Source organism: Ranitomeya variabilis, chromosome 4 (genome assembly GCF_051348905.1).
Source record: "Ranitomeya variabilis isolate aRanVar5 chromosome 4, aRanVar5.hap1, whole genome shotgun sequence".
Classification (NCBI taxonomy): domain Eukaryota; kingdom Metazoa; phylum Chordata; class Amphibia; order Anura; family Dendrobatidae; genus Ranitomeya; species Ranitomeya variabilis.
This window is the reverse complement of record NC_135235.1, coordinates 680,572,529-680,599,633: the sequence shown is the minus strand read 5'-3', so window position 1 is coordinate 680,599,633 and position 27,105 is coordinate 680,572,529. Positions and strand designations below refer to the sequence as shown.

General features: G+C 44.2%; 1 protein-coding gene across 1 annotated transcript in view; it reads left to right on the top strand.

Annotated features, from left to right (window-relative positions):
* Window positions 1-27,105, top strand: part of LOC143766330 (uncharacterized) — a 1,024,462-nt gene that overhangs the window by 326,311 nt on the left and 671,046 nt on the right. The gene's annotated exons all lie outside the window — the stretch shown is intronic.

Below are 27,105 nucleotides of genomic sequence, written 5' to 3'. Positions count from 1 at the left end.
TGGAAAGAAACAGAGCATAAGAGCAACCCCACAATCTATTACCATATCCTGAGATGAAGGGCGATTACAGAGGCGGTATGCCTCTCGTGGAGGATGGTGATCCCGACTGAAGCACCCACCAGACAGGCGCAGAAGTGAATGTTGGACGTGTGGAAAAATGGGACTCATGTCCAGGCGTTGCCCTACCCGAGACAGCCGACGGCGAAGATTCACTCACCCCTCCGAAGGTCAAACTCACTGGAAAGAGCACTGCACCTGGAAGAAATGGTACGGTGAGCAGAGGGGAGCCGCACCCAGAGCCAGACAGAGCCACAACGTTGGACGCCGAGAAGTGAGGGAGAAGGCATCATCTGTCTACAGTGAGATTTCTGCGCTGCTCAGGTGTGTGGCGGCGAATCGGGTAGAATGACAAATTGCATCCAAGAATCCCGTCTGTATCAACATGAAGGTGAAGAAGGGGCACCTACCCGAATAGTCCACTAAAGTATGTCGCGTCCCTCCCTGCCCGAAGGAGAGGAGAAAGTGTCAAGTGTCCCTGAAATGCTTACTCCCACGGTTCCCGATGGTGATGAGGAAGAATCCTTTGCCTCATTCTCTGAAATGGATAGTTCACTGCCCACCAGCCCAAGGGAAGAATGTAGATCTGAAGCTCCAGAGATAGCTGCTCCATTAAACTCGGACGTACTCCCGTCTTCTACGACCCAATCTGACTCTACTACTCAACCTGAGGTTCTGAGTACTCCTAACATGCATATTCCAGAGGAGCCTCCAAGTACTCAGTATGACCACACTGGTGTTTCGCTCCTGAAGTATGCACAGAACAATTTCTTTCAGCAGAATGTGGAGCAAGAAAGGCAGAGATGGATACGAAAACTGTGGGCATCTGACCCACCTCTGCAGAACATAAAGGAGCACGAAGAGGTCTCGCCTGCAGAATGGTGGGCTAAAGGAGAGGGGGAGTGTAAGGAGGAAGACGAGGCTGCAAGTACCTGTATTGAGCTAGGTCCAGAACTGCTGAGGCTGCGTGTCTTGTTTCCCGGGGAAAGGCAAAAGGACTGGACCGGGGCTCTGACCCGGAAGCTGGGGGCACGGTTATAAGTAAAAGCACGCACAGTGTTGGGCAGTTTCCTGCTGGTGGTGACTGAGGCAAGGTGTGCAGCAGGCTCCAAGGGATGCGCAGCCAGGCCGCAATGACAAGAGGTTGATCCAATGCTGGGGCACTGCCGAAGTCCCCCACAGTAATAAGGAAAGATCTGGGAGCCCTGTTCAGCTAAGTGCTGCACACTAGCCTAAGAGCCAGGGCAGAGTTTAGGACTGTTCGCTGCTGCCCTTGTTGTCGGACCATGGTCTGCAGGACCTTGCTGGAGAAGCATCGCACCAGTGGTTGTTGGCGCCTCAGTCTTGGAACAGTCAGCATGCAGCATAGAGAGAAAAGTGCAGCATGCCCTGTAGCTGACAGGGATTAAGGTGCCGTGTGCTTCGTGACCGTGAGTGCAGTGCACGTGCCGCAAAGAGAGAACCAAGTACTGGATAGACTTTTGTAACCATCCTTCCCAGCATATACTTTCTTGCCCACGGGAGACCCTGATTGTGCTGCGGCCTTGTTTGCTCCGGCAGCATATGTTCATGGACTAGAGACTCAGTGTAAGGTACCGGACGCCGACCACTGCTGCCAGAAGATGGACTGTTGTTTGCAAGACCCAACTGAAACAGCACCGCGCCAGCCGTTGTTGGCATCATTGCCTACTCCCTAATTGCCATGGCCTGAAAGACGACTGACAGGCTAAGTTGGTCTAACAAGAACTGCCACTATCTTTCCCTTGTTTTCATTGACTTTGCAAATCTTTTTGCATTTGAACTGTTTTTTTGTCCTCCCTTTAACTGTTTGCCTCCCTGCGTGGAGTATTCCCCTGTTAAGTATAATTGTTAACCCTTGCTCTGCCTCCTGTCCGTCACTGCATTTCGCAACCTGCTCACACAGAGAATATCCCCCCACGACCATACGGCGCAGCCAGGGAAAACTACAATCAGGCAGTGTTTAAATTCCTATGCCTTGGAGAACACAGTCACATAGCTCAAGCGTTGTGCACAGCTATCCAGGCCAAGTTAGAGCAATGGCTGTCTCCACTGAACCTGAAGTCAGTGAAGACCGTGTGCGATAACGGTGCAAACCTGGTGGCGGACCTATGTGGGGCAACCTTACATACGTGTCTTTCTTGGCTCACGTTCTCAACCTGGTGATACAGCAATTTCTATGCCACTATTCCTGCCTGGATGCGCTGCTGCAGAAAGCCCAGCTGCTGTGTGCTCATTTCTAGCATCTACACCACTCGTGGTCATCGACTTACATTGCTTACATATGTGCCGTGCAGACACCATGAAATTACACTGTGGACACATTGCACCGGCTGTGTCAGCAGCGATGATCACTGGTAAAGTATGACATTTTACATAGTGTGTCCCATCGTAGTATGAACGTGTAACAAATCATGTTTGTGGAGTGGGCACAGATGAAGGACCTCTGCATCATTTTGCTCCCAGTTTTGAAATAGCTACTAAGATATTTAGCCATGATGTTGCCATCATCAGCATCACTATTCCAGTCATCTACATACTGGAGCATACTTTGAATAGTCTACAGGAGGAGGTGGAAGGAGAAAGCAGAGAAGTGAAAGGAAGTGATAATAATATCTCTAACTTTTGGACTGTCATCACACAAGCAGGTGCCATGGTAGGGTGGATTATAGCGATCGAGGCAGGCTCAAGATACCAGACAAACAGCTAGTAAAGGTGCAGGAGTTGAGAAACAAATGGAGGAGGACGAGGAGGAAGAGGTGATGGGCACACAACAGTAAGGAGAGGAAGAGGATAATGATCCCCTCTCTGTTGTCCATGGTTGGTGGGAGAGGATGGAGGAAGCAAGCTTAAGTCTTTCCCCACCAACAACACACCATGTACTTGGACCTCATGGAAGCATCCGACATATGAGCGCCTTCTTGTTGCACTATCTGCAACATGATTGTTGGCCATATTGTTCAGATTAGAAATAGTGCTGATTACTGAGTTGCCACTCTGTTAGATCTGCGATACAAGATTAAATTTAGCCAGATGCTTCACCCCCTTGAAAGGGATGCGCACATGCTGGAGTATTGAAATACGCTTGTAGACATTTTTAAGAGTGATTTGTCACAAGACAGCAGTAAGGCACACAGTGTACATAGCAGTTATATACTTCCTAACGTCAAGTTGTCAATGCAAAAATAGCAGTAGCAGTGGTGTAAGTGGCAGAGGCAGCACGGTGGCTTAGTGGTTAGCACTGCAGCCTTGCAGCACTGGGATCCTGGGTTAAAACCCCACCAAGAACAACATCTGCAAGGAGTCTGTATGCTCTTCCTGTGTTTGCGAAACTCAAAAAAGATATAATGATTAGTGTTGAGCATTCCGATACCGCAAGTATCGGGTATCGGCCGATATTTGCTGTATCGGAATTCCGATACCGAGATCCGATACTTTTGTGGTATCGGGAATCGGAAGTTCCCAGTGTATGGTTCCCAGGGTCTGAAGGAGAGGAAACTCTCCTTCAGGCCCTGGGATCCATATTAATGTGTAAAATAAAGAATTAAAATAAAAAATATTGATATACTCACCCCTCCGGAGGCCCCTGGACATCACCGCTGGTAACCGGCAGCCTTCTTTGCTTACAATGAGCGCGTTCAGCACCTTCCATGACGTCACGGCTTCTGATTGGTCGCGTGCCGCTCATGTGACCGCCACGCGACCAATCACAAGCCACGACGTCATCCCTCAGGTCCTAAATTCCCTTCTAGGAATTTAGGACCTGAGGGATGACGTCACGGCTTGTGATTGGTCGCGTGGCGGTCACATGAGCGGCACGCGACCAATCAGAAGCTGTGACGCCATGGAAGGTGCTGAACGCGCTCATTTTAAGCAAAGAAGGCTGCCGGTTACCAGCGGTGATGTCCAGGGGCCTCCGGAGAGGTGAGTATATCAATATTTTTTATTTTAATTCTTTATTTTACACATTAATATGGATCCCAGGGCCTGAAGGAGAGTTTCCTCTCCTTCAGACCCTGGGAACCATCAGGGATACCTTCTGATACTTGAGTCCCATTGACTTGTATTGGTATCGGGTATCGGTATCGGATCAGATCCGATACTTTGCCGGTATCGGCTGATACTTTCCGATACCGATACTTTCAAGTATCGGACGGTATCGCTCAACACTAATAATGATAGCAAATTTAGATTGTGAGCCCCAATGGGGACAGCATCGAAAATGTCTGTGAAGCGCCGTGTAATTAATGGCGCAATATAAGTGAGTAAAATAACAAAAAATTAAAATAAGCTATTTCTGCTTGTCAATTCACACTTTTTTAGACCAGTCAGAGCACCAGCAGAACGGAGTACAAGTCTGACATGTAATGAATGACTGGAGAAGATGGTGCAGAAGTATTTCGAGCTTAATATCAATGCCATCTGGGGGGGTTGGATCCTTTGCATATTGGTTTTCAAAAAAGGAATAGTGGCCTGAGCTCGCTTGTCACGCCTTGGAGGTTTTCTCATGCCCGGTAGACAGCGTTCTCTCAGAACGTGTATTCATCACTGCTGGTGGTGTCCTGATGAATAAGCATATCCAGTCCTCTGAAAGTGTAGACTGTCTAACTTTCATCAAGATGAACGAGGTATGGACCTTCAATGACTTTTGATCCCCGGTCACAGACTGGGCACACTAGGCGATGGTGTCGTTTTTAGTGTGCTGCATTGATCTCACATTATTGCAGTCTGTGACACCTTTGTCGTGTCTTCTGTACCTGCTGTTGCTACTGCTGCAGATGTTACAAACAATTTTACGAAATGTGGAGACTCCAAGTTGGGTCTCCATCTGGTGAGCTGCCTGCAGTGGAAGGGGTGTCAGAGCCCCAGTATACTATTTCTCCTCTTCTTCTCTGTGGAAATTGAGAGTGTCTGTAAAGCGATGTGGAATTAATGGTGCTATGTAAGTGAGTAAAATAAATATATAAAATAAATTGATGCCACTTTAGCGGTATCTGCCCCTAATTTTTGAAAATGTTTGGACTCCAAGTAGGGTCTCCTTCTTGTGTCTTGCCTGAATTTGGCAGGGCTCTCAAACCACCAGGCCTACACCTGTCACTCATCCACCTGTTGCTGATCAAAGTTTAAGCTACAAATGCTGCTCAAAGCTCTGTCCCAGGCCCTTTCCCATGCTGAAATGTGGCCTGATGGCTGGAGCACACAATTAGCACAAAGGATATCTATACTGAAATGTAGCCTGCTTTCTGGAGCAAGCTATTTGTCCAAATAATTTAGATTCAGAAATATGGACTCCTGGCTGGAGAAAAACTAGTAGCACTAAATATTTATATACTTAATTGGATCTCGTGGCTGCACCACTATATTAGGCCCAACAATTTGTAAGTGGAAATTAAGCCTTCTGATTTGTCTCTGAAACACAGTTTAGCACAGACGATTTGGAGTAGGAGATATAACCTCCCTACTAACCAGAATCCCTCAATGTCTGTCCGCTATTTCATCCTTCTTCTCCGCTAGATTTTTAAAACTTAACATGGACAAAACAGAATTCATCATCTTTCCCCCATTTCACTCAATGCCCCCAACGGACCTATCAATTAAAGTAAACGGCTGCCCACTCACCCAAGTCCCACAAGCTCGCTGCCCCGGGGTAATCCTTGACACCGATCTCTCCTTCAAACCACATATCCAAGCCCTTTCCACTTCCTGCCGACTTCAACTCAAAAATATTTCACGGATCCGTACATTCCTGAACCAAGAAACTGCAAAAACCCTAGTCCCTGCCCTCATCATCTCCCGCCTTGACTACTGCAACCTCCGGCTCTGTGGCCTCCCCTTGAACACTCTTGCACCCCTCCAATCTGCCCGACTAATCCACCTGTCCCAACACTATTCCCAGGCCTCTCCCCTCTGTCAATCCCTTCACTGGCTCCTCATTGCCCAGAGACTCCAGTCCCTTTTTGGAAGTGCATCTGAACAGCAAGGTGGATTGCTGTTGAGGGGAGATAGAGAGAAAAAAAAAAAAAAATCTATAAATCTTCAGCACAGCGAGTGTGAGCGAGCTGAGTGTGACCTGAGCGTAAGTGTGAACGGCGGTAAGTGTGTGACTTGTGATTCAGTGAGGAGGTATTTGGAAGGCCTTTAACAAATACCTGTGTGAATTTGTGTGAGTTGCTGAATTGGGAGAAGCTATATTCATAAGGAGTTAACTTAGGGTGGGGGCTCATAATTAAGGGGATATAAGGGGCAGCTGTTTGGGGCTCCAGTCCTTTTTGGAAGTGCATCTGAACAGCAAGGTGGATTGCTGTTGAGGGGAGATAGAGAGAAAAAAAAAAAAAATCTATAAATCTTCAGCACAGCGAGTGTGAGCGAGCTGAGTGTGACCTGAGCGTAAGTGTGAACGGCGGTAAGTGTGTGACTTGTGATTCAGTGACTTTGGAATCAGGGAGTTTCCAAGGGAGGAATTGCTTCTGTTTTTTTTTGTTTGTTTTTTTTGGTTTAATTAATACTTTGTATTTATTTTTAATTAACGTTTCTGTGTGGTGCAATCCCCATTAGGAAATGTGCTCCACAATTGTTAATGCCATCCAGTGCACATCTTGCCACATGTATGCAGTCCTTGACCAGCTGGTCGAGGGTGCATACTGCTGTGCGAGATGTGAGCACATTGTGCATTTGGAAACCCAGATACTGGATCTAAATGTGCAGCTGGCAACACTGAGATCCATAGACAATATGGAGAGGAGTCTTCTGCTCACAGAGCAGACGCTCAATGGGATAGATGAGGAGGGGGATGGTAGGATGGAGCTGCAGGACAGTGTGGCAGTTAGCTGGGTGACAGATAGAAGGCGGGGTAGAGGGAAGAGTGCCAGGGAGGCTAGTCCTGATCTGGCACACCCCAATAAGTTTGCTAAGTTGGCAGATGAGGGAGGTGCCAGTACAGGGGTAGCACTGCTGCAGCCAGGCATGTCCTCTGAAAGCCGGAGGAGTGACTGCTCCAGTAAGGAGGGAAAAAGGAGAGCAGGGCAGGCCAGACAGGTGCTGGTAGTGGGGGACTCAATTATTAGGGGAACAGATAGGGCAATCTGTCACAAAGACAGGGATCGTCGGACGGTGTGCTGCCTACCTGGCGCTCGAGTCCGACACATCGCTGATCGGGTGGACAGATTACTGGGAGGGGCTGGTGAGGACCCAGCGGTCATGGTGCACATTGGCACAAATGACAAAGTTAGAGGTAGGTGGAAGGTCCTTAAAGATGATTTCAGGGAATTAGGCTGCAAGCTGAAAGCAAGGACCTCCAACGTGGTATTTTCCGAAATACTGCCTGTACCACGTGCCACGCCAGAGAGGCAACGGGAGATTAGGGAGGTTAATAAGTGGCTCAAGAATTGGTGTAGGAAGGAGGGGTTTGGGTTCCTGCAGAACTGGGCCGACTTCTCAGTTGGCTACAGGCTCTACGCTAGGGACGGGCTGCACCTCAATGGGGAAGGTGCAGCTGTGCTGGGGGAGAAAATGGTTAGAAGGTTGGAGGAGTGTTTAAACTAGGGATTGGGGGGGAGGGTATTCATTTTATAGGAGGGGAAAATAGTGCAGATAGAGACCTGGGCACAAATAAGGAAGTTGGGGGTGGCGGTGGCATGGGGGGTGGGGTTAGAACAGTTAATAATTTAAGAAAGAATAGAGGTACAGAGAGTAACATCAAGTGCATGTATACTAATGCCAGAAGCCTCGCCAACAAAATGGACGAATTAGAACTAATGTTGTTGGAGCATAATTATGACATGGTGGGGATATCTGAGACGTGGCTGGATGAGAGCCATGACTGGGCTGTTAACTTGCAGGGCTATAGCCTGTTCAGAAATGACCGTACAGATAAGCGAGGGGGTGGGGTGTGTCTATATGTAAAATCTTCCTTAAAACCCATCCTGCGTGATAATATAGGTGAATTTAATGAAAATGTAGAGTCCCTGTGGGTGGAGATAAGGGGAGGGGGAAAAAATAATAAATTACTGATAGGGGTTTGTTATAAATCTCCAAAACTAATGGAAGCAATGGAGAATATCCTCGTAAAGCAAATAGATGAAGCTGCGACTCAAGGAGAAGTCATTATTATGGGGGACTTCAACTACCCTGAAATAGATTGGGGAACAGAAACCTGCAGTTCCAGTAAAGGTAATCGATTTTTGACAACTATGAGAGACAATTACCTTTCACAACTGGTTCAGGACCCAACAAGGAGGGGGGCACTGCTAGACCTAATATTAACCAACAGGCCAGACCGCATATCAAATATAAGGGTTGGGGGTCACTTGGGGAATAGTGATCACAAAATAATAAGTTTTCATGTAACCTTTAATAAGATGGGTAGTAGGGGGGTGACAAGGACACTAAACTTCAGGAGGGCAAATTTCCAACGGATGAGAGAGGATCTTGGTGCAATTAACTGGGACGATATCCTGAGACACAAAAATACACAAAGAAAATGGGAGACATTTATTAGCATCCTGGATAGGACTTGTGCACAGTATATACCGTATGGGAATAAACATACTAGAAATAGGAGGAAACCAATATGGCTAAATAGAGCTGTAAGGGGCGCAATAAGGGACAAAAAGAAAGCATTTAGAGAATTAAAGGAAGTAGGTAGTGAGGAGGCATTAAATAAATACAGAAAATTAAATAAATTCTGTAAAAAGCAAATCAAGGCAGCAAAGATTGAGACAGAGAGACTCATTGCCAGAGAGAGTAAAAATAATCCCAAAATATTCTTTAATTATATAAATAGTAAGAAACTAAAAAATGACAGTGTTGGCCCCCTTAAAAATAGTCTGGGTGAAATGGTGGATGAGGATGAGGAAAAAGCCAATATGCTAAATGACTTTTTTTCATCAGTATTTACAAAAGAAAATCCCATGGCAGCCAATATGACTAGTGATAAAAATTCCCCATTAAATGTCACCTGCTTAACCCAGCAGGAAGTACAGCGGCGGCTAAAAATAACTAAAATTGACAAATCTCCGGGCCCGGATGGGATACATCCCCGAGTACTGCAGGAACTAAGTACAGTCATTGATAGACCATTATTTTTAATCTTTAAAGACTCCATAATAACAGGGTCTGTACCACAGGACTGGCGTATAGCAAATGTGGTGCCAATATTCAAAAAAGGGGCAAAAACTGAACTCGGTAATTATAGGCCAGTAAGCTTAACCTCTACTGTGGGTAAAATCCTGGAGGGCATTCTAAGGGATGCTATGCTGGAGTATCTGAAGAGGAATAACCTCATGACCCAGTATCAGCACGGGTTTACTAGGGACTGTTCATGTCAGACTAATTTGATCAGCTTCTATGAAGAGGTAAGTTCCGGACTGGACCAAGGGAGCCCAGTGGACGTAGTGTATATGGACTTTTCCAAAGCTTTTGATACGGTGCCACACAAAAGGTTGTTACATAAAATGAGAGTAATGGGGATAGGGGAAAATATGTGTAAGTGGGTTGAGAGCTGGCTCAGGGATAGGAAACAAAGGGTGGTTATTAATGGAGCACACTCGGACTGGGTCACGGTTAGCAGTGGGGTACCACAGGGGTCAGTATTGGGCCCTCTTCTTTTTAACATATTTATTAATGACCTTGTAGGGGGCATTCAGAGTAGAATTTCAATATTTGCAGATGACACTAAACTCTGCAGGGTAATCAATACAGGGGAGGACAATTTTATATTACAGGATGATTTATGCAAACTAGAAGCTTGGGCTGATAAATGGCAAATGAGCTTTAATGGGGATAAATGTAAGGTCATGCACTTGGGTAGAAGTAATAAGATGTATAACTATGTGCTTAATTCTAAAACTCTGGGCAAAACCGTCAATGAAAAAGACCTGGGTGTATGGGTGGATGACAAACTCATATTCAGTGGCCAGTGTCAGGCAGCTGCTACAAAGGCAAATAAAATAATGGGATGTATTAAAAGAGGCATAGATGCTCATGAGGAGAACATAATTTTACCTCTATACAAGTCACTAGTTCGACCACACTTAGAATACTGTGCACAGTTCTGGTCTCCGGTGTATAAGAAAGACATAGCTGAACTGGAGCGGGTGCAGAGAAGAGCGACCAAGGTTATTAGAGGACTGGGGGGTCTGCCATACCAAGATAGGTTATTACACTTGGGGCTATTTAGTTTGGAAAAACGAAGACTAAGGGGTGATCTTATTTTAATGTATAAATATATGAGGGGACAGTACAAAGACCTTTCTGATGATCTTTTTAATCATAGACCTGAGACAGGGACAAGGGGGCATCCTCTACGTCTGGAGGAAAGAAGGTTTAAGCATAATAACAGACGCGGATTCTTTACTGTAAGAGCAGTGAGACTATGGAACTCTCTGCCGTATGATGTTGTAATGAGTGACTCATTGCTTCAATTTAAGAGGGGACTGGATACCTTTCTGGAAAAGTATAATATTACAGGGTATATATATTAGATTCCTTGATAAGGCGTTGATCCAGGGAACTAGTCTGATTGCCGTATGTGGAGTCGGGAAGGAATTTTTTTCCCCATGGTGGAGTTACTCTTTGCCACATGGGGTTTTTTTGCCTTCCCCTGGATCAACATGTTAGGGCATGTTAGGTTAGGCTATGGGTTGAACTAGATGGACTTACAGTCTTCCTTCAACCTTAATAACTATCTATCTATCTATCTACAAAACCCAAACCATACAAGGATGACATACGGGTTGGTGATATCTTACAGCGTGGCGAGATTCCCACCCTCTGTTCCCTCCAAACCCAATCTCCCTCCACTAAACTTCTTTGGTGGGAGTATTTGCAGGTCCGGTCCTTCCTGGCCTCTTTGAATTTGCCAAGGGGTTCGAACTGTGAACTCTCTCCCTTGGAACTGTTGTTTGCCGGTGGAGATGCCCCGAGCAGGGGAATCTCTTCCCTCTATTCAATTTTTTCAACACCTGTCTCTGAAGCAAGGCTCTATTTCCAGTCTGCTTGGGAGAGGGATTTGGGGCGGACTTTGTCGGATGAGAAATGGGAGCGTTGCTTCCTGATGAACCATAAACTCCCAAGTTCCAGTGAGGCCTCGGAGAAGGGGTATAAACTGCAATATAGGTGGTACCTCACACCTGACAGGTTACACAAATTTTCTCCCTCAATTTCAAGCTGCTGCTGGAGGTGTGGAAATGGCATTGGCTCCCTTTTGCATATCTGGTGGGGCTGCCCCTTGATTAGAACATTCTGGGACCAAGTGTTCCGAAATTATGGTTTGATCACAGGCAAGCACATCACTGGTACTCCGGAGATGGTATTGCTATCCATGATTCCCGGTTTGGTGAGATCCCAAAAAAAGGACATCCTTAAATTCTGCCTAGCGGCTGCTAGGACGGTAATCCCCCGCCGATGGCGAGACCCGGTTCCCCCCGATATTGTGGAGTGGTTTTCAGAATTTGAAACCATCTTTAGGATGGAGGAAATTAATGCAGACCTTTCACAGACAAGGGTCTCCTTTTTAAGTATCTGGACTGAATGTCGATTACTAAGCTACTCTTCTTTTCGTGTTCTAATTCTATATTTCTTTTCTTGAGCCCCGCCTACTTGGGCTCCCCACTCTATTTCCTCCTCTTTCTATCTCCCCCCTGGGTGAGCTGTTCACCTTCCACCAGTTCGGTGTGATAGGTCTGTACCATGATTTACCAGTTACTTATATAATGATACTATTTGCTTGCATGTCTCGCCCTAGGGGACATGGGCGAACTGATTTTAGGTATGCTTTCTTTTATTCATGGTAATGAAAGTCCTCGCCTGTTGCGGGGGCAAGGAGTTATTGCTTATATGTTAAAGTTACCGTGGTCATTCTAGAGGGTTTACTCCCTCTAATTTTTTTTTTTTTCTTTTCTTTCTCTCTTTTATGTAAGATTTATGCAAGGTTTGTGAACGAGTGTTTTTTGTGTTACTCTTCTCGAATTGTATATTATAAGGAAAAGTACTTTGATCATTGTCGTAGTTTTCAACTACTGTTTTTCTTGTAAAATTCTCTTCTCTTTAATAAAAATTATATTTACAAAACCCAAACCATGACATACAAAGCCATCCACAATCTGTCTCCTCCATACTTCTGTGACTTCGTCTCCCGGTACTTACCTGCATGCAACCTCCGATCCTCACAAGATCTCTTTCTCCACTCCCCTCTTATCTCCTCTTCCCACAATCGCATACAAGATTTCTCTCACGCATCACCCCTACTCTGGAACTCTCTACCCCAACATATCAGACTCCCGCCTATCATCGAAACCTTCAAAAAGAACCTGAAGACCTACCTCTTCCAACAAGTCTACAACCTGCAGTAACCACCGATAGACCAACCAGCTCTACCCTCACCTACTGTATCCTCACCCATTCCTTGTAGATTGTGAGCCTTCGCAGGCAGGGTCCTCTCTCCTCCTGTACCAGTCGTGACTTGTATTGTTTAAGATTATTGTACTTGTTTTTACTATATATACCCCTCCTCACATGTAAAGTGCCATGGAATAAATGGTGCTATAATAATAAATAATAATAATAATAATTGGTCCTCGTGGCTGCAACACTATATTAGGCTTAACAATTTGTACGTGGAAATCTGGCCTTCTGATTTGCCACTGACACACAGTTTAAGCACAAACTATTTGGAGTAGCTAAAGGGGCTTCTGGAGACTGCCACACAGTTTTTGCACAATCCACTTTGAAGAAGTGGAAGATTGATTTCACACTAGATAAGTACACTTTCAGCACCAGCACTAGACCTCTTTGCACTGTGACACTGAGCAAATGGCGCCAGCAAAATAAGCTGTCCGCTTTTTATATGGCCAGGGACATGTGACTTCCGCAACCAATCACAGAAAACCTTGTGTCATGATGTTGTGGATGGCTTCTGCACCCTGATAGGTTGCCGAAATCAATACACATAAAGTTAACCCCTTCACCCCCAAGGGTGGTTTGCACGTTAATGACTGGGCCAATTTTTACAATTCTGACCACTGTCCCTTTATGAGGTTATAACTCTGGAACGCTTCAACGGATCTTGGCGATTCTGACATTGTTTTCTTGTGACATATTGTACTTCATGATAGTGGTAAAATTTCTTCGATATAACTTGCATTTATTTGTGAAAAAAACGAATATTTGGCGAAAATTTTGAAAATTTCGCAATTTTCCAACTTTGAATTTTTATGCCCTTAAATCACAGACATATGTCACGCAAAATACTTAATAAGTAACATTTCCCACATGTCTACTTTACATCAGCACAATTTTGGAACCAAAATTTTTTTGTGACGGAGTTATAAGGGTTAAAAGTTGACCAGCAATTTCTCATTTTTACAACACCATTTTTTTTAGGGACCACATCTCATTTGAAGTCATTTTGAGGGGTCTATATGATAGAAAATACCCAAGTGTGACACCATTCTAAAAACTGCACCCCTCAAGGTACTCAAAACCACTTTCAAGAAGTTTATTAACCCTTCAGGTGTTTCACAGGAATTTTTGGAATGTTTAAATAAAAATAAACATTTAACTTTTTTTCACACAAAATTTATTTCAGCTCCAATTTGTTTTATTTTACCAAGGGTAACAGGAGAAAATAGACCCCAAAATTTGTTGTAAAATTTGTCCTGAGTACGCTGATACCCCATATGTGGGGGTAAACCACTGTTTGGGCGCATGGCAGAGCTCGGAAGGAAAGGAGCGCCATTTGACTTTTCAATGCAAAATTGACTGGAATTGAGATGGGACGCCATGTTGCATTTGGAGAGCCCCTGATGTGCCTAAACATTGAAACCCCCCACAAGTGACACCATTTTGGAAAGTAGACCCCCTAAGGGTCTTATCTAGATGTGTGGTGAGCACTTTGACCCAACAAGTGCTTCACAGAAGTTTATAATGCAGAGCCGTAAAAATAAAAAATCATATTTTTTCACAAAAATGATCTATTCGCCCCCAATTTTTTATTTTCCCAAGGGTAAGAGAAGAAATTGGACCGTAAAAATTGTTGTGCAATTTGTCCTGAGTACGCTGATACCCCATATGTTGGTGTAAACCATTGTTTGGGCGCAGGGCAGAGCTTGGAAGGGAAGGAGCGCCATTTGACTTTTCAATGCAAAATTGACTGGAATTGAGATGGGACGCCATGTTGCATTTGGAGAGCCCCTGATGTGCCTAAACATTGAAACCCCCCACAAGTGACACCCTTTTGGAAAGTAGACCCCCTAAGGATCTTATCTAGATGTGTGGTGAGCACTTTGACCCAACAAGTGCTTCACAGAAGTTTATAATGCAGAGCCGTAAAAATAAAAAATCATATTTTTTCACAAAAATGATCTTTTCGCCCCCATTTTTTTATTTCCCCAAGGGTAAGAGAAGAAATTAGACCACAAAAGTTGTTGTGCAATTTGTCCTGAGTACGACGATACACCATATGTGGGGGTAAACCACTGTTTGGGCGCATAGCAGAGCTCGGAAGGGAAGGAGCGCTATTTTACTTTTCAATGCAAAATTGACTGGAATTAAGATGGGATGCCATGTTGCGTTTGGAGAGCCCCTGATGTGCCTAAACATTAAAAAAACCCCAAAGTGACACCATTTTGGAAAGTAGACCCCCTAAGGAACTTATCTAGATGTGTTTTGATAGCTTTGAACCCCCAAGTGTTTCACTACAGTTTATAACGCAGAGCCGTGAAAATAAAAATTATTTTTTTTTTCACAAAAATGATTTTTAGCCCCCAGTTTTGTATTTTCACAAGGGTATCAGGATAAATTGGACCCCAAACAATGTTGTCCAATTTGTCCTGAGTACGCTGATACCCCATATGTGGGGGGGAACCACTGTTTGGGCGCATGACAGAGCTCGGAAGGGAAGGAGCGCCATTTGGAATGCAGACTTAAATGGATTGGTCTGCAGGCGTCACGTTGCATTTGCAGAGCCCCTGATGTACCCAAACAGTACAAACCCCCCACAAGTGACCCCATATTGGAAACTAGACCCCCCCAAGGAACTTATCTAGATGTGTTGTGAGAACTTTGAACCCCCAAGTGTTTCACTACAGTTTATAACGCAGAGCCGTGAAAATAAAAATTCTTTTTTTTTTCACAAAAATGATTTTTTAGCCCCCAGTTTTGTATTTTCACAAGGGTATCAGGATAAATTGGACCCCAAAAGTTGTTGTTCAATTTGTCCTGAGTATGCTGATACCCCATATGTGGGGGGGGAACCACTGTTTGGGCGCATGACAGAGCTCGGAAGGGAAGGAGCGCCATTTGGAATGCAGACTTAAATGGATTGGTCTGCAGGCGTCACGTTGCATTTGCAGAGCCCCTGATGTACCCAAACAGTACAAACCCCCCACAAGTGACCCCATATTGGAAACTAGACCCCCCCAAGGAACTTATCTAGATGTGTTGTGAGAACTTTGAACCCCCAAGTGTTTCACTACAGTTTATAACGCAGAGCCGTGAAAATAAAAAATCTTTTTTTTCCCACAAAACTTATTTTTTGGCCCCCAGTTTTGTATTTTCCCAAGGGTAGCAGGATAAATTGGACCCCAAAAGATGATGTCCAATTTGTCCTGAGTACGCTGATACCCCATATGTTGGGGTAAACCCCTGTTTGGGCACACGGGAGAGCTCTGAAGGGAAGGAGCACTGTTTTTTTTCCTTTTTCAACGCAGAATTGGCTGGAATTCAGATCGGATGCCATGTCCCGTTTGGAGAGCCCCTGATGTGCCTAAACAGTGGAAACCCCCCAATTATAACTGAAACCCTAATCCAAACACACCCCTTACCCTAATCCCAACAGTAACCCTAACCACTCCTCTAACCCAGACACACCCAACCCTATTCCCAACCGTAAATGTAATCCAAACCCTAACCCTATCTTTAGCCCCAACCCTAACTGTAGCCCCAACCCTAGCCCTAACCCTAGCAATAACCCTAGCCCTATCACTAGCCCTAACACTAGCCGTAACACTAGCCCTAACCCTAGCCCTAACCCTAGCCCTAACCCTAACCCTAGCCCCAACCCTAGCCCTAACCCTAGCCCAAACCCTAGCCCAAACCCTAGCCCCAACCCTAGCCCTAACCCTAGTCCTAACCCTAGCCCCAACCCTAGCCCTAACCCTAACCCCAGCCCTAACCCTTGCCCTAACCCTAACCCTAGTCCTAACTCTAGCCCTAATGGGAAAATGGAAATAAATACATTTTTTAATTTTTTTATTTTTCCCTAACTAAGGGGGTGATGAAGGGGGGTTTGATTTACTTTTATAGCAGGTTATTTAGCGGATTTTTATGATTGGCAGCTGTCACACACTGAAAGACGCTTTTCATTGCAAAAAATATTTTTTGCGTTACCACATTTTGAGAGCTGTAATTTTTCCATATTTGAGTCCACAGAGTCATGTGAGATCTTGTTTTTTGCGGGACGAGTTGACGTTTTTATTGGTAACATTTTCGGACACGTGACATTTTTTGATCGCTTTTTATTCCAATTTTTGTGAGGCAGAGTGATCAAAAACCAGCTATTCATAAATTTCTTTTGGGGGAGGCGTCTATACCGTTCCGCTTTTGGTAAAATTCATAAAGCAGTTTTATTCGTCGGGTCAGTACGATTACAGCGATATCTCATTTATATCATTTTTTTTATGTTTTGGCGCTTTTATACGATAAAAACTATTTTATAGAAAAAATAATTATTTTGGTATCGCTTTATTCTCAGGACTATAACATTTTTATTTTTTTGCTGATGATGCTGCATGGTGGCTCCTTTTTTGCGAGACAAGATGACGTTTTCAGCGGTACCATGGTTATTTATATCAGTCTTTTTGATCGCGTGTTATTCCACTTTTTGTTCGGCGGTATGATAATAAAGCGTTGTTTTTTGCCTTGTTTTTTTTTTTTTTTCTTACGGTGTTTACTGAAGGGGTTAACTAGTGGGGCAGTTTTATAGGTCGGGTCGTTACGGACGCGGCGATACTAAATATGTGTACTTTTATTGTTTTTTTTATTTTATTTAGATAAAGAAATGTATTTATGGGAATATTTTTTTTTCTTTATTTAGGATATTTTTTTTATTTTTTTTTACACACATGTGGGGAATTTTTTAAAACTTTTTTACTTTGTCCCAGGGGGGGACATCACAGATCATTGATCTGGCAGTGTGCACAGCACTCTGCCAGATCTGCGATCTGCTGTGCAGGGCTGCAGGCTTACCAAGTGTCTGCTCTGAGCAGACACTCGGTAAGCCACCTCCCTCCCTGCAGGACCGGGATGCCGCGGCTATCTTGGATCCGGGACCTGCGGCGAGGAGGGAGGTAGGAGACCCTCGGAGCAACGCGATCACATCGCGTTGCTCCGGGGGTCTCAGGGAAGCCCGCAGGGAGCCCCCTCCCTGCGCGATGCTTCCCTATACCGCCGGTACACCGCGATCATGTTTGATCGCGGTGTGCCGGGGGTTAATGTGCCGGGGGCGGTCCGTGACCGCTCCTGGCACATAGTGCCGGATGTCAGCTGCGATATGCAGCTGACACCCGGCCGCGCTCCCCCCGTGAGCGCCGTTGATCGGTGATGACGTCCTATCCCGTCGGTGGTCATACGGGCCCACCCCACCTCGACGGGATAGTACGTCAGATGTCAGAAAGGGGTTAAGTGAAAAAAAAAGTGCACGCCGCTCCTGTAATCTCTTCAGATGCTCCTTTAACCTCTCCAAACCCTGTCCCCTGTCTCATCATACAGTCCCACTATCTAGCCAAAGTCATACAAAAGCATTAGTGGAAACGTGATGATTTACCAAAATGTGACCGACTTTTGCCAACTTTGAGTAAAAATGCTTGTGAAAACGAATCCGAATGTGCTACATTAGTGCCGAATTTGAGATTGGTGAACATTTTACAAACACGTTCACTCATCTCTACCAGATAACCCATGCATGGCTCATGGCTGACTACTGCTATGCCATTATCAAATTTCTACTGTGGGTCTACTTGGAGCTTGAGTGCTCAGCTGTAGCACCTTATGACCACTCCCTATCACAAAACAAACCCACTGCTAGCTTCATTCTTTGTTGGTTATAACTCATTATATACTGACCTCTTTGAAGGAGCCAGTCTCTGGATAAGATGAGGTTGTTGTTGCAGTTGCAGCAGTGAAGTTTCCTGTTGGAGAAGTTTTTTATTTGTTGTGTGCTTTCCCTGTTTGTTGTACCTTCCTTGTGTTGCCTTATTGTTGGAGTGTGACTAGTGCCTTGCTGGTCTGCGCACTAGACAGGATAAGTTCAGGGCCAAAGATAGGCTTAGGCACATGATCTCACATGGGGAAGGGGAGCTAAGGAGGAGCAGTCTAGGGACAATAGGGAGTGCAGGGATCAGAGTCAGGTTTATGTCAGGTTACCCATCTCCCTATTGTCAGGGTCTTCCTGGACATCTTCCCTGATTTTGTAATGCAGGCGGGGCATCCTCTCTCGCCCCAGCGTGACATAATAATCGTCCCACATTTTTTCTGGACGTTATCATGGATCCCATCGAGGCCTTGGCAAAACAGATGCGGAGTCTCTCTTGGGCTGACAGACCTGCGATCTAGTGTTTTGCTACAACAAGAGGCCATGGGTCTGGCAGTCAGCCATGAGGAACCTGAACCCAAATTGGCCCTCCCGGGGGATGTGATAAGTTTGTTGTCGTGAAGCTTGCAAGCTCTATTTTGAGCTTCGCCCATGATCATCTGGGAGTGAGGAACAAAGGGTAAGGATTGTGATCACTCTCTTATTGATAGACGACTCAGGGATAGACCTGTAATAACTCCGCCCCAAGTTGTTTTTCCAAAAAGCAGAACGTTCTCCTGTGTGCTCTGATGAAGCCATACAGATAGGACGGGTTCTCTTGAGGGTCTGCCACAAGACTAGGGTGTTTTTCTTCTGTGGTTGAGAGGGTCTTTTTATTGAGGTCTGTACTTCTGCTCCCAAGAACAAGAAACCATTGGAAAACTTCTGACCCTAGGTTGTATGGGGGATTACAATCTGGGTGTACATCTCTCCTCCGCATGTACATCTCAGTTTATTTTACCTGCAGAAGTGGTTTTTGGTATAAAAACAGAGATAATTTCTCTCCTTTTGGATAGTGGGGCGAGAGCCAAAATGGCAGCTGCTCGGTTCACCCAGACGCATGGTGTCTCCTGTTGCATGCTGGCAAAGTCCATCCCATATTTGCGATCGACTCAGCACCTCTCAGTCAGGGGAGTTTTACTCAAGTAGTGCATAATAAGAACCTACACATAGGGGCTCTCCATAATGAGCTCTTTTCTTGCTACGTCTTGGAAGGCCTCCCAAAATCTATTGTACCGGGTCTTCCTTGGTCAGTGACGCATAATCCTGTGGTTGACTGGCAGTCCATGGAAATAGTTAGGTGGAGTGGTTTCTGCAAGAATAATTACCTGAGTACTATTATCTCTACTATCGCCACTGAAACTGTACCCGCTCTTCTGTCCAATTTTTTGCATACTGTATATTCTCGGAAAATGGGTGCCAAGAACTGTCTCCTCATCGTGCAAATGATTGCCCCGTTAACTTGCTCTCAGGAGCAAAATTACCCAAGACCAGATTATATAACCTTATATAACCTTTCTAGTCCTGAGGCAGTGAAAGACTACATCTCTGAGAGTCTTGCTAAGAGACATATTAAATCCTCCTCTTCTCCTGTGAAGGCGGGGTTCTTTTTTGCTAAATAAAGTTGGGGTCTGCATCTCGGTTTAGATTTTCATGAGTTGAATCACGTTACCATTCAGCACCAATGCTTCTGCCTTTTTTCAGCATCTTGTCAAAGACATTTTTTGTCATCTGGTGAGATTTGTGATAGTTTATCTCAATATTTTTATCTACTCACCCGATCTGAAGACACATCAGGTACACGTCAAACAGATGTTACAGACATTAAGGGATAATAACCTGTGTGCCAAACTTGAAAAGTGTGTTTTCGCCGAACAGGAGATTAAATTTTTGGGCTTCCTGGTGTCATCTGCGGGGTTCCAGATGGACCCAGATAAGGCCCATGCAGTTATGTGGGATCTTCAGGAAAATCTTAACACCTTGCTATGCTTTCTGGGGTTTGCAAACTACTTAGGAAGCATATTCAGAACTTCTCGTCAATCACTTCTCGAGGTGGTCTGACCTCGCCCGGGGAGTGTTTTCCTCTTTGAGGAGATGCTTTACCACGGCTCCTGTACTCACGCAGCCCAATGTCTCCCAACCGTTTAATATTGAAGTTGATGCATCTGAGGTGGGGGTCGGGACTGTTTTATCTCAAGGGCAGTCTCCTAGTAAGTGGCATCCATGTGCCTTTTTCTCAAAAAAAAAAAAAAAAAAAAGATCGCTGGCCAAAAAGAACTATGATATTGGCAATAGAGAACTTTTGGCCATCACGCTGTCTTTTGAGGAGTGGAGTCATTTTTTGGAGGGGGCAGTCCACCCTGTCACATTGATTACTGATCTTAAAAATTTGCTATATCTCTAATCTGCTAAATCTCTTAATCCGCGATAAGCTAGATGTTTTTGTTTTTTTTACCAGGTTTAATTTTATTATCACCATCCTGGGATTAAGAACGTCAAAGCTGATGCTTTGTCCCGAAGTTTCACTGGGAGAGATATATTGGATGATTCAGATCCTCTTTTACAGGAAGGAGGTAGTCGTCTCTGCTGTGTGTTCTGAGCTTGAGAGTGAGGTGTTGAATGCTCAGAAGAACGCCCATGCTTCATGTCCTTCAGTGAGACTATTTTTGCTGTTATATTTGCAAAATTTTAGAGACACATCATTACTCATTTCTTGTTGGTCCCCCAGAAAGCAAAGTGACCTTGGACCTCATTTCTCATCGTTTTTGGTGGCCAAGGCTGCATCAAGATGGAGTCGATTTTGTGTCTATCTGTAATGTTTGTTTGTGTTCTAAGAACCCACATACTCGTCCGTCCAGGTCTTTACTAACGTTGACTATACCGGCTAGACCATGGACACATTTATCTATGGATTTTTTTACTGACCTTCCTTCATTTGCTGGAAAAACTGTAATTTTAGTAGTGGTGGATAGGTTTAGTAAGATGGGAACTTCATTGCCCTACCTGCTTTCCTAAATGCTAAGACTTTGGCTCAAGTATTTGTCACTGAGATCTGAAGATTCACGGAATTCCCTCCAATGTGGTGTCAGATTGGGGAACCCAGTTTATATCTAAATTCTGGAGGGAATCTTGTTCTCTGCTGGGGATGCATCTATCCTTTTCCACAGCATTTCATCCTCAAACTAATGGTCAGACTGAACCCTTAACTCAAAATTTAGACACATTTTAGGTGTTTTGTTTCTGATAATGAGGAAGATTAGTCATCTTGTTTACTTCTGGCTGAGTTCACTTTGAGCAACAATTGTAATCACCCCACTAGTAAGTCACCATTTTTTGGTACATACAGCTGCACCCTCAATTCAGTACTTTCTGCGCAGATGGGCTTTTGGGGGTTCCTGGGGAGGAATGTTTTTCTTCTTTGCGCTCTTCTGTTTGGCAAGGGGTACAGAACAACCTGAAGGTTACAGGGGACAGATACAAATGCTTGGCTGATAAAAAAAATGTTTCTCAGGTCCAGAACTATGTGTGAATGTTTATTTATGGCTGTCCAGCAGGAATATTAAATTGAAGATTCCTTCTTGGAAACTAGGTCCTAGGTTCATTAGGCTATATATGGCGGTCGCCGTAATCAACCCTGTGTCTTTTTGTCTTGATCTACCTCAAGCACAAGATGTCGCGACATAGTCAATTTCTCCTTTCATCTGCTGCCCTGTCCAAACTATACTACAGCTCTCGTGTACTGACATGTGGCTGATTCCTGACTCCGCTACCTGCCGGTGCTGTCCTTAGTGGTTGTAATACCACTACTCCAACCCAGGTCAGTTCATAACAAAATAATTACGCACACAAAATTAAGTCTGTTGTAACCACACTGAGGCAACATGTTGCTGAACTTCAGGATTTTGGTGCCAGATACCAAGGAAAATGTTTTAAGTTACAAACACTGATGTTGGATCAGCAAAAATCAATGATTGAGTTACAGGGACAACTACTGGATTTGCGCAACTCAGGCTCAGAAGCAAACGCACGCATGCATATTTTAATCATTAATCTCCTGACAGATGAGGCTCTTGAATAGGCCTCACCTTATATGGAAAAGAATTTTGACCTCCTCAATGACTGATTTTCCTTCATCACAGCTATGTGTTCATGACCCGAATTGTTGTGCTACCGCTGAAATCAAGTTGTACAATTTACTTCAAGGGCAGTTATCGGTAGCTGAATATACTTCAGAATTTCGCCACTGGGTGACAGACACCACATGGAATTTAGCTGCTCAGAGGACGCAATTTCAACGAGGATTATCAGAGCTAATACAAAATGAACTTGCAAAGGTTGATACGCCTGACAATTTAGAGGACTTATTAAATTGTGTATCTGAATTGATCAGAGACTTACTGGACGAAGAAAGGGATGACTGCGAGTGTTTGGAAACAACCCTAACTACTCCTTTACTCAATCGACCTTAAAACACCAACAATTAAAGGGAACCTGTCACCCCTCTTGGCGTTTTTAACTAAAAGAGCCACCTTGTACTGCACTAATGGTGCATTCTGTCAAGGTGGCTCTTTAATTTGTGGTCCCTTCCAACGCTGCAATATTTGATTTTTTTAATGTGCCCGCCATACCTGTAGTCTGTCCAGGGGGTATGTCTTTTCCCCCCCAGACACAAATGCCTCCGAGACATCACTCGACACTTAGGCTAGGTTCACATTGCGTTAAAACAGCCCGTTCAACACATGCGTAAGGCTGGGTTCACATTGCGTTGAGGGCGTCCGTCTAACAGACTACGTTACACCGCGGCATAAATGCGGTGTAACGTAGTCCGTTACGGCTGCCATTACTTCCTATGTGGGACGCATCGCTAGCGCACGCCCACAATGGGCGTGCGCTAGGGTTGTGCTGTCATTGAGTGACGGACCCGGAGACGCAGGCTGCAGCGTTTCCGGGTCCGTCACTGCTAGCGCAGATAGAGCTAGCAGATGCTCTATCTGCGCTAGCGATGTGCCAAAGTCGGCACTTGTGTTACAGCAGCCCGTTTAACGTATGTGTTGAACGGGCTGCTACAACGCAATGTGAACCTAGCCTTAAACGGGCTGCGTTAATGCAAGTGCCGACATGCCATTGCGCTAGCACAGATAGAGCTAGCAGATTCCCTATCTGCGCTAGCAGTGACGGACCCGGAAACGCTGCAGCCCGCGTCCGAGGGTCTGTCACTCAATGACGGCACATCGCTAGCGCACGCCCATTTTGGACTCCGAACGCTAGTGTGAAACTAGCCTAAGTGTTTCTGCGGAGGTTAATATTCCTTGTAAAGTGCATATGGAAAGTGTAAACATTTCAGACTCTTGACTAACTGAAGAAAAAAGCATAAATTCAAGTGTCAACATAGAGATAACAGTCTATTCTTCCTGGCTTGTTGAAAATAGACGTCTGATTAATAAAGATACAATGCTGTATCCTCACAGACCTTTTCAAACTTCTGCACAAATTAACCAAATTGCTTTCCATTTAAAACTTCCTAACAGCCTGAAAATTCACCATGTGCCATGTGTCCTTGCTCAAAAAATTCAGTGAGAACCCGTTTCCTGGAAGAACTCAGACACCTCCTCAACCAGAAAAAGTTCATAGTGAAGAATAGATTGTGGATAGAATTCTGGACTCTAGAAGATTTAGAGGGAGATTACAATATTTGGTGCACTGGAGGGGTTACATACCATAAGATAATTCATGGGAGCCAGGGTATAACGTTCATGCACCCAGGCTTACAAAAGGATTTCATTTGAGACATCTGAAGCCAGCTCATGAGATACCTAGAGGTCATCCTGGAAGGAGGTGGATTACTGTCAGGATTCGAACCCAGCAGCTCTTGAGAAACTAGGCGGCAGATTTTCTCTTTGAGCCATTCAGCTCGCTGAACAGTTCGTTGCTAACCAAGGTACTAGAACCTGTGTTGCTCCTGATTGGTTCCACCCTGTAATCCCTTAATTGAACTCCCTACTTAAATCTGGCATTGCACTACCTTCCTTGCGTGATTATTGAGCCTCATCCAAACTATACTGTTGCTCCCGTGTACTCTCCCACCCTCTCTCACCCTCTGGGTGATTCCTGACTAAAAATTCTGCTGGTGGTGACCCTAGTGGTTTCAATACCACTACTCCAACACAGGTCAAGTCATAACACTCATTAATATCCATGCAGTGAAGAGCTTCTAATAATAATAAATAATAATCTTTATTTTTATATAGCGCTAACATATTCCGCAGCACTTTACAGACATTATCATCACTGTCCCCGATCAGCTCACAATCTAAATTCCCTATCAGTATGTCTTTTGGAATGTGGGAGGAAACTGGAGAACCCAGAGGAAACCCTTGCAACCCTTGCAGATGTTGTACTGGGTGGGATTTGAACCCAGGACTCCAGCGTTGCAAGGCTGCAGTGCTAACCACTGAGCCACTGTGCTGCTTCTTTTGAATCTTGAAAAGAGTGCACAGTACCTCCGGCTACCACCCTTATCTAGGCATTGTATATCATCAAATATGGAATGTGCATCTCTCTCAGATGTTTTTTTTTATATCAAAGAATGAGGCTCTTTGTTTCTACACTTCTATAGAATAATCTGGAAAGATGGAGATTTTGGATCTGTTAATCATTAGATCTGGGTGATTTCTTGTCTGTGGCAGAATAATACCTCTGACCCAGCCAGCACAGGTCTTAGTGTAATCTCAGAAGGAAGAGGACAAGTTGGCACCCTATAAGATTGTTCTACAGCCTAAACGGGGAGAGGTTAAATTATTAGGCCTGATTATGAATTTCAGCCAGTTTAAAAAAAAAAAACAACAACTATTGTCTGGAGCCAAGCCATCAGATACAATTGAAAATGTTCCAACCCAATGAACAAACAACTTGGTGGCCTCAGAAAACTTTTTTGACAAATGGCTACTATCCAAGAACAATTGAAAACCAGATTGCAAGAGTCACCAGAATATCAAGGGATCATCTTCTACATTACAAAACTAGACAAGAAAGCAACTGGGTGCCTCTAGTAGTCACCTAAAATGCAAATCTGGAAGTGCTAAGGGGAGCTGTACGGAAAATACAACCTCTATTACAAAAAGATGCCTGATTACAATATATATTTCCAGATCCCCTACTTCTGTGTTTTAGGCAGACCCCAAACCTAAGAAGCATCATTGTCAGAAGCTCCCTGTCTTCTCTTAACAGAAAAAAGGTACCTTTCCTGCAACCAGAAAAAAAATGTAAAACCTGTCCATTGATGATGACTATGGACAAGAAAAAGATCAACAACTCACATCAGGAACACAAGATCCCAGGTACTGTCAGCTGCATCACATCTAATGTAGTGTTCTTAATTATATGTACCAAATGCACAGTTGGGGGTTGGTATGTAGGGGAGACAAGGCAAAAACTTAGAACAAGGTTGAATTCTTATTGCTACACAATAAAAGAAAACAATAGGTCTACCTGTGGCCAAACATTTTTGTATTTCTGATCAAAGCACAAATGATATGAAATTACTTAATAAGGTAACTTCAAATCTAGAGAGAAAAAATTCGTATAAAGTTATGACGACCTTTGACATACTCAGGAATGAATGTGTCAAATGGATTTATGTTTTTCTACATCAACTAAGGAATACGCTCCTAGGCCATTTGGGGGCATGACAATCATGGGCCAAACCTCAATCACAGGACAATAATACTTTCACACTCCTTATCTATGAACTGCTCCAATATTTGGGGGCAGCACGGTGGCTCAGTGGATAGCACTGCAGCCTTGCAGCACTGGAGTCCTGGGTTCTAATCCCACCTTGGACAACATCTGCAAGGAGTTTGTATGTTCTCCCCGTGTTTGCGTGGGTTTCCTCCGGGTTCTCCGGTTTCTTCCCACATTCCAAAGACATACTGATAGGGAATTTAGATTGTGAGCCCCATCGGGCTAATGATAATGTGTGTAAAACTGTAAAAGCGCTGCGGAATATGTTAGCCCTATATAAAAATAAAGATTATTATTATTTATAGCCAAAGCTGTTTTCTCCCCTTCCCATACCGACAGTTCTGCTTCACATCACTTGACTTATTTATTGCATTATTCCTGTGTCCTCTTGTGCATAAATATGTGGCTCTTCAGATTTGTGTTATACTATGTCTGATGAAGTGAGCCTGAGTAGTCACGAATGCTTGCAATTTGTTACCATCTTTTCAGTTAGCTATTTAAAAGGTATCAACCACTGAGGACTCTCGAACTGTAAGAATTTTCTATTTTTTACTCTGGAGCAAAGTACCTCCACACTTAAAAAGTTATGCGTTAGGTGTATGATTTTCAGGATGATCTTTAGGTCCTATATTGGATAAATAGCTAGAAGTTAGGCAGGAGCCTCTCTATCTGCTTGTTCTCACATAAGGTCAAGGTGGTTGCCCTCTTACTTGGTTTCCAGTATGGATACACAAAGTACTGCTGCTTTCTGTGTGAGTGGGATAGTCGTGCAAGAGAATATCACTACAATAAAAGAGACTGTCCTCTCCGATATTCACTTGACCCACATAAGATTTTGTTACCATCATTGCATATCAAGTTGGGCCTAATTAAGAACTTTGTAAAGGTAATGGATAAAAATTCAAAAAGCAGCCAAGTATCTCATTGATAAATTTCCAAGGATAAATGAGGAAAAGATGAAGAAAGGAGTTTTTTTTAACTCAGATTTGTAAGTTTCTTCAAGATTAGGAATGTCTCCATATGTTGTAGGGCATAAAAAAGGCTGCATAGTTAGCATTGACATTAGTGGTATCTCATTTTTTGGGAAAATCAAGAGCAGATAACTATGAAGAGTTGTTGAAAAATCTCCTCAAAACATAAGGATCTTGGCTGTAACATGTCTT